Source organism: Phoca vitulina, unplaced genomic scaffold (genome assembly GCF_004348235.1).
Source record: "Phoca vitulina isolate PV1807 unplaced genomic scaffold, GSC_HSeal_1.0 scaffold9, whole genome shotgun sequence".
Taxonomy (NCBI): Eukaryota; Metazoa; Chordata; class Mammalia; order Carnivora; family Phocidae; genus Phoca; species Phoca vitulina.
Genome location: NW_022589712.1, coordinates 56740695 through 56754902, shown reverse-complemented (window position 1 = coordinate 56754902; position 14208 = coordinate 56740695).

The window sequence follows — 14208 nt, the reverse complement described above, 5'->3', positions numbered from 1 at the left end:
GTATGTAAATATGAACTAAACTAATAAAAATTCATATCCCTGACTCCACTCTTATAGAATTATGGCAATCTTGTTTTTAATCTGTGAAATGCCTGTTTCTTTTGCCTGATTTCCTGTTTGGTTATTTATATTATTTTACATGTTGATTTGTTACAGCTGTTCTGAATACTAAACTTTTATGTAGTAAAATTTTCCCCACTATCTGAAAGTGGAGTGTTCTTATGAAACCTTTTGTAAGCTGAACTGGTGTAAAGTGAGGAAGCAATTACCATTAATTTATATGGAGAAAGTTTTGAGCATCCCCAGAGCCAAAACTAACCTCTCTTAGGCTTTTCTGATCCTTTAGGACACATCTTGTTAACAGATGCACAAAATAAATCGAGATAAAGCACAGAAGCTCACAGACACCGTTCAAAGCTCTTGTGGCTTGACGCTGAGATGCTGAGTGTAGTTCCCAGGGAAGGAGCTTGGTGGTGCTACTCTCACTACTTGGAGTAGGTGCCACCTCTGTAATGCCTCACTGCAAAACAAATTCTGAACGTTATTTTTCTTTTTTGACTTTTATCCTTAGAGTGAAAATCCTCTTTGTATTTCTTTCAGATAGCAGGGGGAACTTGTACTAAAGTAGGGTTTTGTTTGTTTGTTTAAGGAGGTTTCACACCCAGGGTAGAGCCCAAGGCCGGGCTTGAACTCACCACTCTGAGATCAAGACCTGAGCTGAGATCAAGAGTTGGATGCTTAACCAACTGAGCCACCCAGATGCCCCTAAAGTAGGGCTTTTGTAAAGGCCAAGTGATATAATGTGACCTTTTGAAAAGCGGGGGATACATGTATTTTCATATTTCTCCCAGTTTTTGACTTGTCTTTTAACTTTTAAAAAGATATTTATAGGGGCGCCTGGGTGGCTCAGTCGTTAAGCATCTGCCTTCGGCTCAGGTCATGATCCCAGGGTCCTGGGATCGAGCCCCACATTGGGCTCCCTGCTCCGTGGGGAGCCTGCTTCTCCCTCTCCCACTCCCCCTGCTTCTGTTCCCTCTCTCGCTGTGTCTCTGTCAAATAAATAAATAAAATCTTTAAAAAAAAAAAAAAGATATTTATAATACACATTTACAAGTGAAGTATAGCTCCGTATTTAAGGATAACTCTACCATACCTTTGCTCATTTTTCAGGAGAATTTGGAGCCCTAGAAGCAGTAACCAATGGTATTTCTCATTTTGCCTCTCTCTCTTCCTTCAGTTTTACATTCTGATCTGTAGAAAAGTATCCATTATAGTTCTTTTAGACTTGTAGGGAACCACTGCTTCTCAAATAAATAAAAAAATCTGCCTCTTTAAATATATTGCCTTTTAATGACACATATTTATTTTAATATTACGAACTGACAATTCAATAAATGTATACAATACAGACACAAGAAATTGCCATCATATCTCTGACCCATATGGAAACATGTCTTATCCAAATAACTTTCCACAATAACTTACCACAATGCTTTGTTTCACATGTGTATTATTCTATATAATTCCTTTTGCTACCCCAGTAAGAGTCATATCTACCAATACAGTTTTCAGTATAGTATTCCATACATAGATTTAAGAAATAGTGTTTTTATTAAAATTTTCTTTGTATGATCAAAACTCTTTATTAATTATCTTCATATGCATATTACCTCTCACTTATTCTTGAGTCATGCTTGTTATATAAAAACATCATCTAAAACACTTTGATATGCATAGAATAAATGGATATTTTAAATTAAAACCATGTTGCTGGCACCACCTGAAATATCTGAATGATTACAGGATTTTAGTACAAAGAAAAATTAAAACAAAATATACCATATATCTGTTCTGATGTGTCAAATGTAGCCTTTTTTTCAAAACTCAAAATATTATACAAGGTATACATTTTTAAATGTTCTGATACTAAAATGTGATATTCATATCTTCTTTAAGATTTTTATAAGTTAAAAAATAGAGGGTTAGCTTAAATCTCTATACTACAAAACATCTGGTGCATTCGTGTTGAAGTCAGCGTCAAGGCAACAATGCCCCTTACTACTACTACTATTCATTATTGTTCTACTATTCACTTATGGCTAATGCGATAAAATAAGATAAACAAATGAGGTTAGTAAGGTAAGAATGAAAATACTTATTATTATTTACATATTATATGAGATATGATCACCTAATAAATCCCAACAGAGTCAACTAACCACTAGTATTAAATAGTTTTAAAAATCTATAAAGTGGCAAGTTCAAAAGTCAATACAAATAATATACAAAAAGTCAGAAAAACGTATATGAATAAAACTGAAAAACTTTGTTCACTGTCATAAAAGAAAGTCTGAATAAATATAAAGCCTTAACATTGTACAGGTGTCAATTATTTCCACATTTTACTAAGTTATCCATAAATCAAATTCAACGCAAACATAATTATATAATTTGTGGAACTCAACACATTGATTCTAAAATTAATATTGCAGATTAAGGGGTTAAGAATAGCCAAGAAAATCTTGAAGAAGATGCAATTTTTTGGTATGATTTTAATCGTATTTTAATATATCTCTAGGAAATACATTTACTTTTTTCTTCAGCATTGCTTTTTTATACTTTTCTTCATTTATTTCTATTTCTGTTACTTATCATATTTTTTACTGACCTGTAGAAGTTCCTCCTATATTATTGATAAAACATTCTGTTTATTGTACATAGAAAATGCATGTATCCTCCCACTCCTGCTTGTCACTTAACTTAGTTTATAATGTCTTTTCTCAGGCAGATGGCTTTAATTTTCCTTCAAGGCTTTTGAAGGGATTTTGCATTTTGCTTGGGAAAGACTTCTGTACTCCATGATTATGTTATATAGTATTTATTTTGTTTTCTTTTGTTTGGAAAATTATTAAGATTTTGGCTTAATACAAGGTCCAATCATGCAACTATTTTACTGGTCTTGGAAAATAAGTGCATTTTCTGAATATTATTTGGACTTATTGATTAAGGCCACCTATTGACTGTCAAAAAAACTCATTACATAATTTTTCTTTGTAATTCGATAACCATAACTGTTCATTATACAAAATTTTAATGACTACAGCATCTTATTTGTAATATGCATCACAACAGAATCATAAAATTTCATATAAATACTTATTTCATAAAAATATTTTTTGGACTTCATTTCACCAAATATATTTTTGTTGTGTCTGAGTAAACTTGGGAAAGGTATCCACAAAATTATTTATTTGCATGACAAAATTAGTTCCCCAAATTAAAATTAAGATGATGTCCAGTGTATTTATGCTATTACATTTATAAGACTGTTTGAATTTTGCATATTTTTTATTGGATGAGCCATTGTCATTTGTTTTGTTTTGTTTTTATTTAAGCATTGTTTTCTCTATTTTAACATTATTACTTTATTTTCCTCTTATGTAAAAATTACTAAATTGTGCAAGTAATTAAATCTAAGAATATATTTAATCTTTATTTGTAATTTGATCTAAGTAGCCAAGGTGTTTTAGATAAATTGTAGGCTCTCTAAATGTAGTGTTTTCCTTACACATGTTGAAATATACCAACATGTTCATGCATTTTTGTTACTAAAAGTAAAAGAAAAATCACTTGGTACTTGGTCTGTGTCAGGAACTATTCTAAAACCTTGACCTTTATTAACACATTTAATCCTCTCAAGAAATGTATGAGATGGGTGTTATTATTTTCACATTTGTTTTAGATTTGAAATGGTGACAGGGAAGCTAAATGACTTGCCTAAGGTGACATAACTGGTATTTGGCCTGTAGAAGTTGGCTTCCCTGTCTAAGCTATAGTCACTTCATTATACTAAAGGGTTTTTACATTGATTCCTATGAAAAACAAGCAAGCCTGACATGACCATTGTATGAACTTTTCCCTTCCTTCCTTGTAATTGTTTTGAATTTGAAGGTAACATTTAATTAACAAATTAGTTTGGTGTTTTGTAATAAATGGACAGTTCTAAATTAATGATTCTGAAAAAAAGAAAGCTCCTTTAGGTAAACACAGCCTATATATCATGAACTGTTTATTTACTGTTTTTTTCTCCAACAGAGTTTGTTGCATATAATTGCAAAATACCCTTCATCATCATAGCTCTGCCTGACAGTTTTGGGGATGATAATATTTCTGAGAATGGAAACTCACAGGAGTAAAAGCATATTTTACGCCGAGTATCAAGTATGAAAGTTAGACACTTATAAACTACAGTGGATCTGTATTGTATAGATCAAAATCAAGAAGAGTGTTCTAACAATCAGATACTCAAGTCTGATTGAAGGTTTTAGGAAATAGAGATAAAATCATTGACACTATTAATAATCTTATTAATATTTTTTGTCTAGATTCTGCTAGGTTTCTAATGGAATATACCTAGTTTTTTGGAATAAATATAACCATTTGAACTGAAGATTTAATATAGTTAAACATTATCTTGTTATTACTCTTATCCTCTATTATAGAGAAGAATCAATGTTTATAGCCCCTGATGTTAACTAATTATGTAAATTGACTATTATAACTATTTCAAATGGTTTTCATGGTAGACAACAAAACTTTTTTTAAATACTCTTCATGTTGTCAGGGCACCTGGGTGGCTCAGTAGGTTAAGCGTCCAACTCTTTATTTCGGCTCAGGTCATAATCACATGAGTCATGAAATCGAGTCCTGTGTTGAGCCCTGTGTCTGGCTCAGAGGGGAGTCTGCTTGAAGATTCTCTCACTCTGCCCCTTCCCGTACTCTCTCTAAGTAACTAAATAAATCTTAAAAAAAATGCTCTTCATGTTGTCTTTTGATGATGTTTTTAATTTTTTTAGTTTCATTTATCATTTTATTTTCTTTCATTATTATTTCTGTGTCTTGAGAAATTTTTCCCTATGCACATGCTTGAGAAGATAATTCCCATATATTTCCTTCTAGAAGATTTGTTATTTCTAGTTGTTATGTTTGATCTATGATATTTAAAACTAACTTTTTGTATCATGTGAAATAAGGGTTGATATTCGTTTATTTAAATATGGTTATCTAGTTCTCACACCAATCACTGAAAACTTTTTCTTCCTCCACTGGATTATTTAATGTATATGTGGGAAAATCAATTAATTATAAAAGCATGGGTCTATTTTTACACACTCTATTTTGTTCTATTTTCCCATTTAAATGTTTTTATGTTTAAATACCATACTGTTTTGATAATTGTTACCTTATTTTTTCCTTTTTTATTTTTTTAAAGATTTTATTTTATTTATTTGACAGAGAGAGAGAGCACAAGCAGGGGGAGTAGGAGAGGGAGAAGCAGCCTCCCTGCTGAGCAGGGAGCCCCTGGGATCATGACCTGAGTCCGAGGCAGACACTTTGACCAACTGAGCCACCCAGGCATCCCGGTAATTGTTACCTTATATTAAGTATTGAAGTCAGGTAGAGTTGGTCTTCTAACCATTGTTCTTCTATTTCAAGACTCTTGGTTTTTCACATTTTCATATATACTTTAAAAGCACCCAAACATTTCCTTTAAAAATGTTCTCAGAAATTTAGTTTGAAATTGCTACTATTAAACCTGTACATCAATTTACAAAGAATTGAATTTTTAACAATATTCCATCAGCTAGTCCATGGACATTGTATAGCTCAGCAATGTTTTGTAATTTTCAATGCAGAAATATTTCACATATTTTGTTATAATCTCCATTTTATTTTTGCCACTACTGTAAATAAATTGCTGTTGGTATGCATAAACACAACTACTGTTAATATACCGAGATGCATGTAGTTTTGTATATTGATCTGTGACCTTGATAAATTCACTTATTAGTTCTAGTAGTCTGTAGAGTCTTTAGGATTTTCTACATGAGAAATCTTGCTTTTTGTGAACAATACCTGTTTTCTTTCTTTCTTTGCAATCTGTTTCTTTTATTCCTTCTTCATGACTTATGGCATGGACATAGGAGGTGCAGGTACAATGGTAAATAGAAATAGTGAGAGTGGACAGTCTTATTTGGTTCTTGACCTTAGAAAGAAAGGGTCTAATACCTCATGATTTATGTTTGATGTTAAATGTAGGTGTTTTGTATGTGCCCCTTATTAGATTTCAGAATCTTTTTTACATTTCTAGCTTGCTGATAGTTTTTATCAAGTATGCAAGTATGCAACTATTAAAAAGTTGTCAAATGCTTTTTTTCTGCATCAGTTGAGTTGTTCTCTTTGGGATATACATTAACTCTCATTTTTTTAATTCCAAATACTTTTATTTATGTTGCTATCAACATAAATTAAGTTTGGTTAATGTTAAAACAATTTTATACTCACAGGATAAACTCCACTTAGTTATACTGTATTACTATCCTTTTTATATACTGTCAGATTTGTTTTGCTAAAATTTGTTCAGAATTTTATCTATATTCACAGGATAAACCCCCAGTTAGTCATGATGTATTATAATTTTTATTTCTTGATTGATCTGATTTGTTAATGTTTTAGTAAAGGATTTATGCATGGTGTTATGGGGATTCTGTTATATATATTTTTACCTTATCATATCTTTATAATTTTTGGAATCACAGTTGCTTTGGTTTCAATAAACAAATAGAAAACTTTACTCTCTGTTTTTACTTTCTAAAAATGTGTATAAACTTGTTTGTTTGTTTTAATGCTCGTTCGAATTTATAATTAAAACTATCTAGTCCTGGAGATTTCCTTGAGAGTTATTTTGTTGTAGATGTTTTTAAAACACATTCATTTTTTTTTTTTTTTGACATAAAGCTATTCTGATTTTTGGGGGGGGGGTAATTTTTATAAATTGCTTTCAGTGACTGTGTCAATATATTCTAAGTTGTCAAATTTATTGATTTAAAGTATTTATAAAATTTCCTTTGCCTAATTTAAAATCTGAAGGATCTATATTTCTATTTCATTCCTATTATTAGTAATTTGTGTTTTTTTCTTTTTTATACTAACTTGCTAGAGTTGTATAATTTTTCACTGTTTAAAAGAACCAACCTCTTAAAAAATACCCCTACCATTTGTCTACATCTTAATTTCTTGATTTCCAATGTTAGTGTAAATTTATTTCTGTGTACTTGCTTTATACATTTGTACATTTATTTATTATCTTTATCATTCAGTACAAAGAGTTTGCAATTATTCCTGCAATTCTTTGAACAATGGGTGTGTTCTGTTTTGAACAATGGATTAGTTATAAATTTATTGTTTACCTAATAACATTTGTGGCTTTTCTAGATATTTTTTAAAAATTATTTTTATTTTAATTCTGTTTCTTGAAAATTACCAAAAATTCCTTTATCAGCCAGCATAGTACATCTTTGGGAACAGTCCATGTGAACTTGAAAATATCTATTCTTCAATTTTGGGGTGAAATATCTATAAGATTCAATGAAACCAAGAATGTTGATAGTGGTATATAACTTTACTTAATTTTTCTCCACTTTTTTCAATCAAATAATGAGAGAAGCATGTTAGAATCTTCAACAATGATTGTGTATTTTCTTTTATTTCTCATTCTACTTAAGTGTTTATTTTTGTATTTATTGTGAAGCTCTATTACTAGCCAAACACACATATATTTGTGATTATAGTCTACCTGAAATATTGACCTTTTATTATTATGAAATTTCCCTTTCTATCTATGGTAATATTCCATTATTGAAAGTCTATATTATCTGATACTGATATAGCCACTTCATTTTTATATACTCACTATTTGGTACAGTACAATTATTTTTCTCCTTTGACTGTCAATCTTTCTAGATCTCTAGTTTTAATATGTGTCTATATTTAACGTGGATCTTGCTTCTTTATTCAATCTGACAATTTTATCTTTTAATTGGAGTCTTCATTCTCTATTTTATGTAAAAGTTGACATAACTGGATTTAGACCTACAATAAATACAAGCTTCATCTCAGCCTAGAGGAGATTATCAGCCTAAACCGAAAATGAGCCAGGTTTCCAACTGGAGATAGCACCCAGCCCAATGGAAGCTTCTCCCACACAGACACTCCCAGGTGCCCCAGTTATTCAGCCCTCCTGCTGAGTTCTGTACAACTTTGAACCAGCAAATGAAGGGGAATTGGGTTTTAAAGAGGGTGATATCATCACACCCACTAACCCAACTGATGAGCACTGGTATAGGGCAATGCTTCATGGCCAGTCAGGCTTCTTCCCCATCAACTATGTGGAGACTCTGGTCGCCTTGCCCCATTAAGATTTTAAGCTGGCAGGCTCACCTCCTCTGTATCTTGATATAGTTATTTAAATTTAACTGCTGCTTTGATAATGCTGCGTACAACACATCCCAGGTGCAGGTGGCAGTGGTCCAAGTCATCAAGCCCCACCTAGTTTCTTTGGTTAACTTGTACAATCTTACAAGAGTCATGGTGATGGGTGGTATCTTCTTAGCCTGGTGAGCATGGCATGTGCTTTTTAAAATACCATTTGAGATCAGCCAGTAGTCATTGAACTGCTGTTTACATGGTTCTCAGGAGGCTGTAGCTTCCTAAAATATGACCATGAGCCACATCACAGAAAAAACATCCCAGTGAAGATAGTGTTTGTCACCCAGGGGCCATCTCAAGGTCTCAGCTTCTCCATTTAAATAGGAGACTGTTCTTCCTTCCCCATTATCTTCTCCCAAATAGGTACATCACAGAATTGTGGAAAAAAGCCTCCCTCACCAGCAAATTGTCTTTGGGTCTGAATGAGTTGGTCCCACGATGCTGTCGGTAGAAAAGCATTGAATTTGTGTTTAAAACCTTCTCTGAAAATGGTCATCTTTGTTTCTCCCACTTATACCTACTCCGGAGGGACAGTTTTCTTCCCTCCCTGCTAATAAAGCCAAAGGAAACTCCTGTTTATTTCTTTTTTTGCCCTAAAAAAGTATTCATATTATCTTTAAGTTAATTCAAAAAAAATTCCCTGAAATTATTTTTATATTTTTGATACTTCATTGAAATAAAGTCTTATCCTTACTGTTAAATATGTCTTTACTTCATCTGTCTCTCTGCTTTTCCCCCAGCTTCTATTGGAAATAACATATTATCATTTTCTGATCATAAAATATTTCAATCCCTAACTCAAACCTATTATGACACATCAAAAATATTTTTCTTTAATAATTGAAGTAGAATACTATATTCATTTGCATATAGGAAAATTAATACAGAGTCACATTTTAAGGCAACAAAACAACAATTAACATTTGTAATAGGGAAGTCAGTTGACACATACATAAATATATCTTGGGATATATTTCCTTAGGAAGGTGGACCTATGTATACTTAAAATCTGAATTTGCCTCATTAAAGATATTAGTGGAACAAGTAATTGAATATTTGAATTTTACACATCTTCATTTCAGAATAGATACATGGTGGGGTGCCTGGGTGGCTCAGTCATTAAGCGTCTGCCTTCGGCTCAGGTCATGATTCCAGGTCCTGGGATCAAGCCCCGCATCGGGCTCCCTGCTCAGCGGGAAGCCTGCTTCTCCCTCTCCCACTCCCCCTGCTTGTGTTCCCTCTCTCGCTGTGTCTCTCTGTCAAATAAATAAATAAAATCTTTAAAAAAAAAAAAAAAAAGAATAGATACACGGTTACAATGAAAACAGCTGTTCTAGTAAAATAACTCAATACTAGTCTTCAAACAAAAGTATAAAAACAATTGAAATTAAGAACGACATTTTTTTAAAAGATTTTATTTATTTATTTGACAGTGAGAGACAGCTAGAGAGGGAACACAAGCAGGGGGAGTGGGGGAGGGAGAAGCAGGCTTCCCGCTGAGCAGGGAGCCCGATGCGGGGCTCGAACCCAGGACCTTGGGATCATGACCTGAGCCGAAGGCAGACGCTCAATGACTGAGCCACCCAGGCACCCCAAGAACTACATTTTTTTCTATCTCTGTCAATTCAACATACATGCATATGTGTTTCCATGCAGACATACACAGTCAAAACCACACAGTCACATGCAAAGTATACTTTTAAAAAAGGCTTTATGGCACCAGAGTAATAGCAAAAATAGGACCACTTGCTTTGAAGTACATAGTTCAGATATGTCTCTTTAACAATTTTAGAAAGTCATTTTAATTCAGAATTATCTAAGAATATATGATATTGAGTAATAATAAGCAAACATTGCATAATGAAAAATATTTACTAATTCTTAATTATGGATATGTATTTACATATGAATCTATATATTTAATAAATTACTGTAGGTATGTATTTATAAATAGCATGTGTGACTTCCAGCTAACATGCTTGTGACACCAAGCCAAATTCCGGCAACTCCACACTCTGCATGTGGGGGCAGCAATGTACTTGGAAAGAAGGCACACTAACTGATTTTTCCTAAAACTGTGATTATAAAGCACACACACACTTTTTAATAACTTTATCTGTAGTGACTTTAGTGTGCGAAGCATGATACTCTTCCGCTACTCTTTCTCAACCACCTAGAAGCAACCTATTTTGCAGCCATTACAGACAGTGGAGCCAGAGATTTCCCTCATTCTTTTTTTTTTTTTTTAAGTATTTATTTATTTGTTAGAGAAAGAGAGAGAGAGAGGGCAAGAGAGCACAAGCCGGGGGAATGGCAGGCAGAGGGAGAAGACTCCCCACTGAGCAAGGAGCCTGATGGGACTCTATCCCAGGAGCCTGGGATCATGACCTGAGCTGAAGGCAGACGCTTAACCAACTGAGCCACCCAGCCATCCAGACTTCCTTCATTCAGTTTAAAATTCTCTTTTTCTGAGTTCTCATACTTCTATTGTTTCCTTCCAGATCTGTTTTATTTTGCTTGTTCCTCATCTTAGTGATAATGTTTTGATTATTCTCTATTTATGTCTATAACCTTCAGAGGTTAGTCCTTAAAGTGCAGATGTTATGTCTTAGTTATAAACTTCAGTAATCATGTGTCTAATGATATAGCTCTTTTAATTTTTCAATTTTTAAGCTTACGTATTTTACAAATCTTTGAAAGAACAGCTTCAAGAGATTTATTTCAAACTCAACAAGCACTTGTCGACCTGCTTTTGGTGGATGGCAGTCTTTTTATGTGTAATATTTCATTTAGTCTTCATAAACTCTGTGACAAAGGTATTGATAATCATGTTTCTCATATTAGATGTGAACCTACTGCCCTGAAATTTTAATTCCATCTGAAAATCTATGAGTATTCACTACTGAGCTGTTGTGTATTTATGTGGCTTTATGATTACAAAGGGGATTTCCTAAATTAACCATTGTACAAAGATAGCTACTGCATTACTAAAATGCTTCTTTCTGGATATTTTGCTAAGTAGTTCTTGCAACAGATTATTCTACTGCAAATGAATCGTCTAGTTTGGGGTTATTTTAATTCTTAATACCAGCACTGTCCTGACACACTAAGTATTACGAGTTCCTACTATTTCCTTCTGTTATTGCTTTGCTAGGTTTTCTTGTTTAATTATGATATGTGCACCACATGTAGAAATGGTTTCTCTTGCATGTATGCATATACATTCACACACATGAAAGGACGTGTGCATGCACGCAACTGCACACAGACGCACACAGACTCACACACTACTTGTTTTTCGGTCAAAAGATCTGGATATAATGAACTGGGTTAGGAAAAATCCAGTCTACTTTTGTTAAAGCCTATTTGAAAGTACATATAATTGAGTTCAAACTGGTTTTGGTTTATAAAAGTAAGCCCTGGTGCAGAGACAGGTTGATAAATGCTACAATAAAACTTAAGTCAGCACTTATTTTAAAATGGAACATACTCTATAAAGTCGGAGCTTATCAACAACAGAGAAATTATAAACAATATTCCAGATTTCTGGCCCACTAAAATTTCACTGACATCTTGTAAGTGGAAAAAAAGTAAATAATCTCTACAAATCTTACTGACTTCAACCCAGAGAAACAGCATCATTTATTAAAATGCTGGGAAGTTGATAATGATGATGATGATAAGCAAAATGGATAAGAGTGTCTGGGATTTTGGAGGCCTTCCACCTACACTTTCTGAATGTATACAGAGAAAAGCAAGCATCTGGCATACCAGATGGTTTATATTTGTGATGCCCAAGGAAAAAAAAGACTATGGAAGACAGAAAGACATGTTCCTACTGATACTAATAGTTTAGTATTCAAATTATGCTACAAGCATTTTTTTCTCTATAGGAGATTAATGTTATTGTGCATCAAAAAGAAATTTTAAAAATGAACTCTTAAGGCAAGAAGCAGACTGAATTTAAATGTATTTTTCTTTGAGAAAACTGAATTCCCTAATTATCTGAGGAGTTTTACTAGTTCTAACAGTATTATTTTTCCCAACTTCTGGCCAACTATAGCTCAACAAGGAAAGGCCCCTCATAGTCTTCACTCTCCTTGTGTTTCCTCCTGATTCAGAACATGACAGGTTGACCGCTCCTTATTTCCTGACATATTTTAATGTTTGTCTAGGGAAGGATTGTCTCACAAAATATATAGGGTACTGTGTTCTCCAGTAAGTATTTGCCTCAGGACATTTCTTAATGCCAGTCCTGTATTTTAGCACCCCTTGCAGAGCATAGGGCTTCCCTGAGGATTTTCGCACATAGTGAGATGCTGGAACACCAACCACTTATGCCATTCAAGCACAAAAGGGATTTTAGATTCTTTTAAACATTTGATGAGAAGAAACTGAAGAGAAAATTGACTGCATCTGGTGATTCCAACACTAGACTTAGTGTGGAATTTAAGCCCAAATAACTCAAATTTTGGAGTAAACATAAATATCAGATTATTGTGTGATTATTTGGTTGAGGTAATATGGCTAGATCCTATGAGTGATGGTGAGTTTTCCTTCAGAAAAAAAAAAAAAAATCAGTGTCAACACTCAACCATTCACAGAAGTAAGTGGTCAAGACCAAGGCAAAAATAGGGGACCAAGAGGTAGGTTTAGTGTCAGGGGCAGTTTGGGCTAACTCCCCAGCATAGAAAATCTGGGGTAATTTCAGATTAGGGGACTAAATTTTCCTTAGTTATATGGAGTCAAGTCATGATTGAGGTAATGAGCTGGTCTTTAAAGAATCCTTAAAGAAATAGTAATTCTCTGTTACTTACTACATTATTCTCTGTCTATTCTTTAAAGTCTTGAAAATTCTTTTAACCCAGTGTGTGCTGTGTTGTGGAGAACTAAGAAGTGCCTGTTCTCCATTTGGGACTAAGTGAAATCTTGCTCATTCTTCTTGATCATCTTCTACCTTAATGCATTTGCTGTGGTTTATTTATAAGGGTTTTTTCTCAAATATTTTCCTCAGATGAGTTGCTTGGATCAGATATTCTCTGTCTCTGTGATGATCTCATTTATCTTCCATTCACCCTGATAGAAGAATGATAGCTTGGCTAGATATAGGATTCTAGGATTGCAGTCATTTTTTCTCAGTAGTGTGTAGATTCTCCTTTATTTTCATCTAGCTTTCAGAATTGAAGATGAGAAATACAATGATATCTTTTTTTCTCATTGTACAAAAAGTTTTCTTCTGGCATAAAGCTTATAAGTTTTGTTTTGTTTTTTCCTTAGGAATAAAAAATTTTAAACAGACTATTCCTAAATAAATATTCATTCTTAAAATGAATTCTTAAAATACAGTTTATGAATTTATAAACTCCTTAATTCTTCAGGCACAGGTCTGCCCTCTACTCAGGGATATTTCTTTCCAGTAGTTCCTGATTTTCTTTTTCATCTTTTAACTGCTCTTTTTTTTTTTTTCCTTTTGAAAAACTTAGTTTTCACAAATGAGAGCCCTTGGATATACTGGCCACATCACTACCCCTTTTCTCATAATTCCCTTTATCTTTCTTTCCTCTTCTTTTCTGAGATCATTTTAAAATTTCGTATTTCGTATAATTAATTCTAGCTTCAACAGTGTATATGTTTCTTTTTGGTTAAATTACTGATTTTTTGTTTGTTTGTTTCTAGTTTGAACATATGTTCTTAACTTTCAGTACATATTTTTACCTTCATGTACATCTTCATAAGTGATACATATATGTACTTGACTTTTTCTTTTTTTTTTTTCATTTTCTCTCTTGATAATTTTTTTTCTGCTTTGTTTTATTTATTTATTTTTTTTAAATTTTTTATTGTTATGTTAATCCCCATACATTACATCATTAGTTTTAG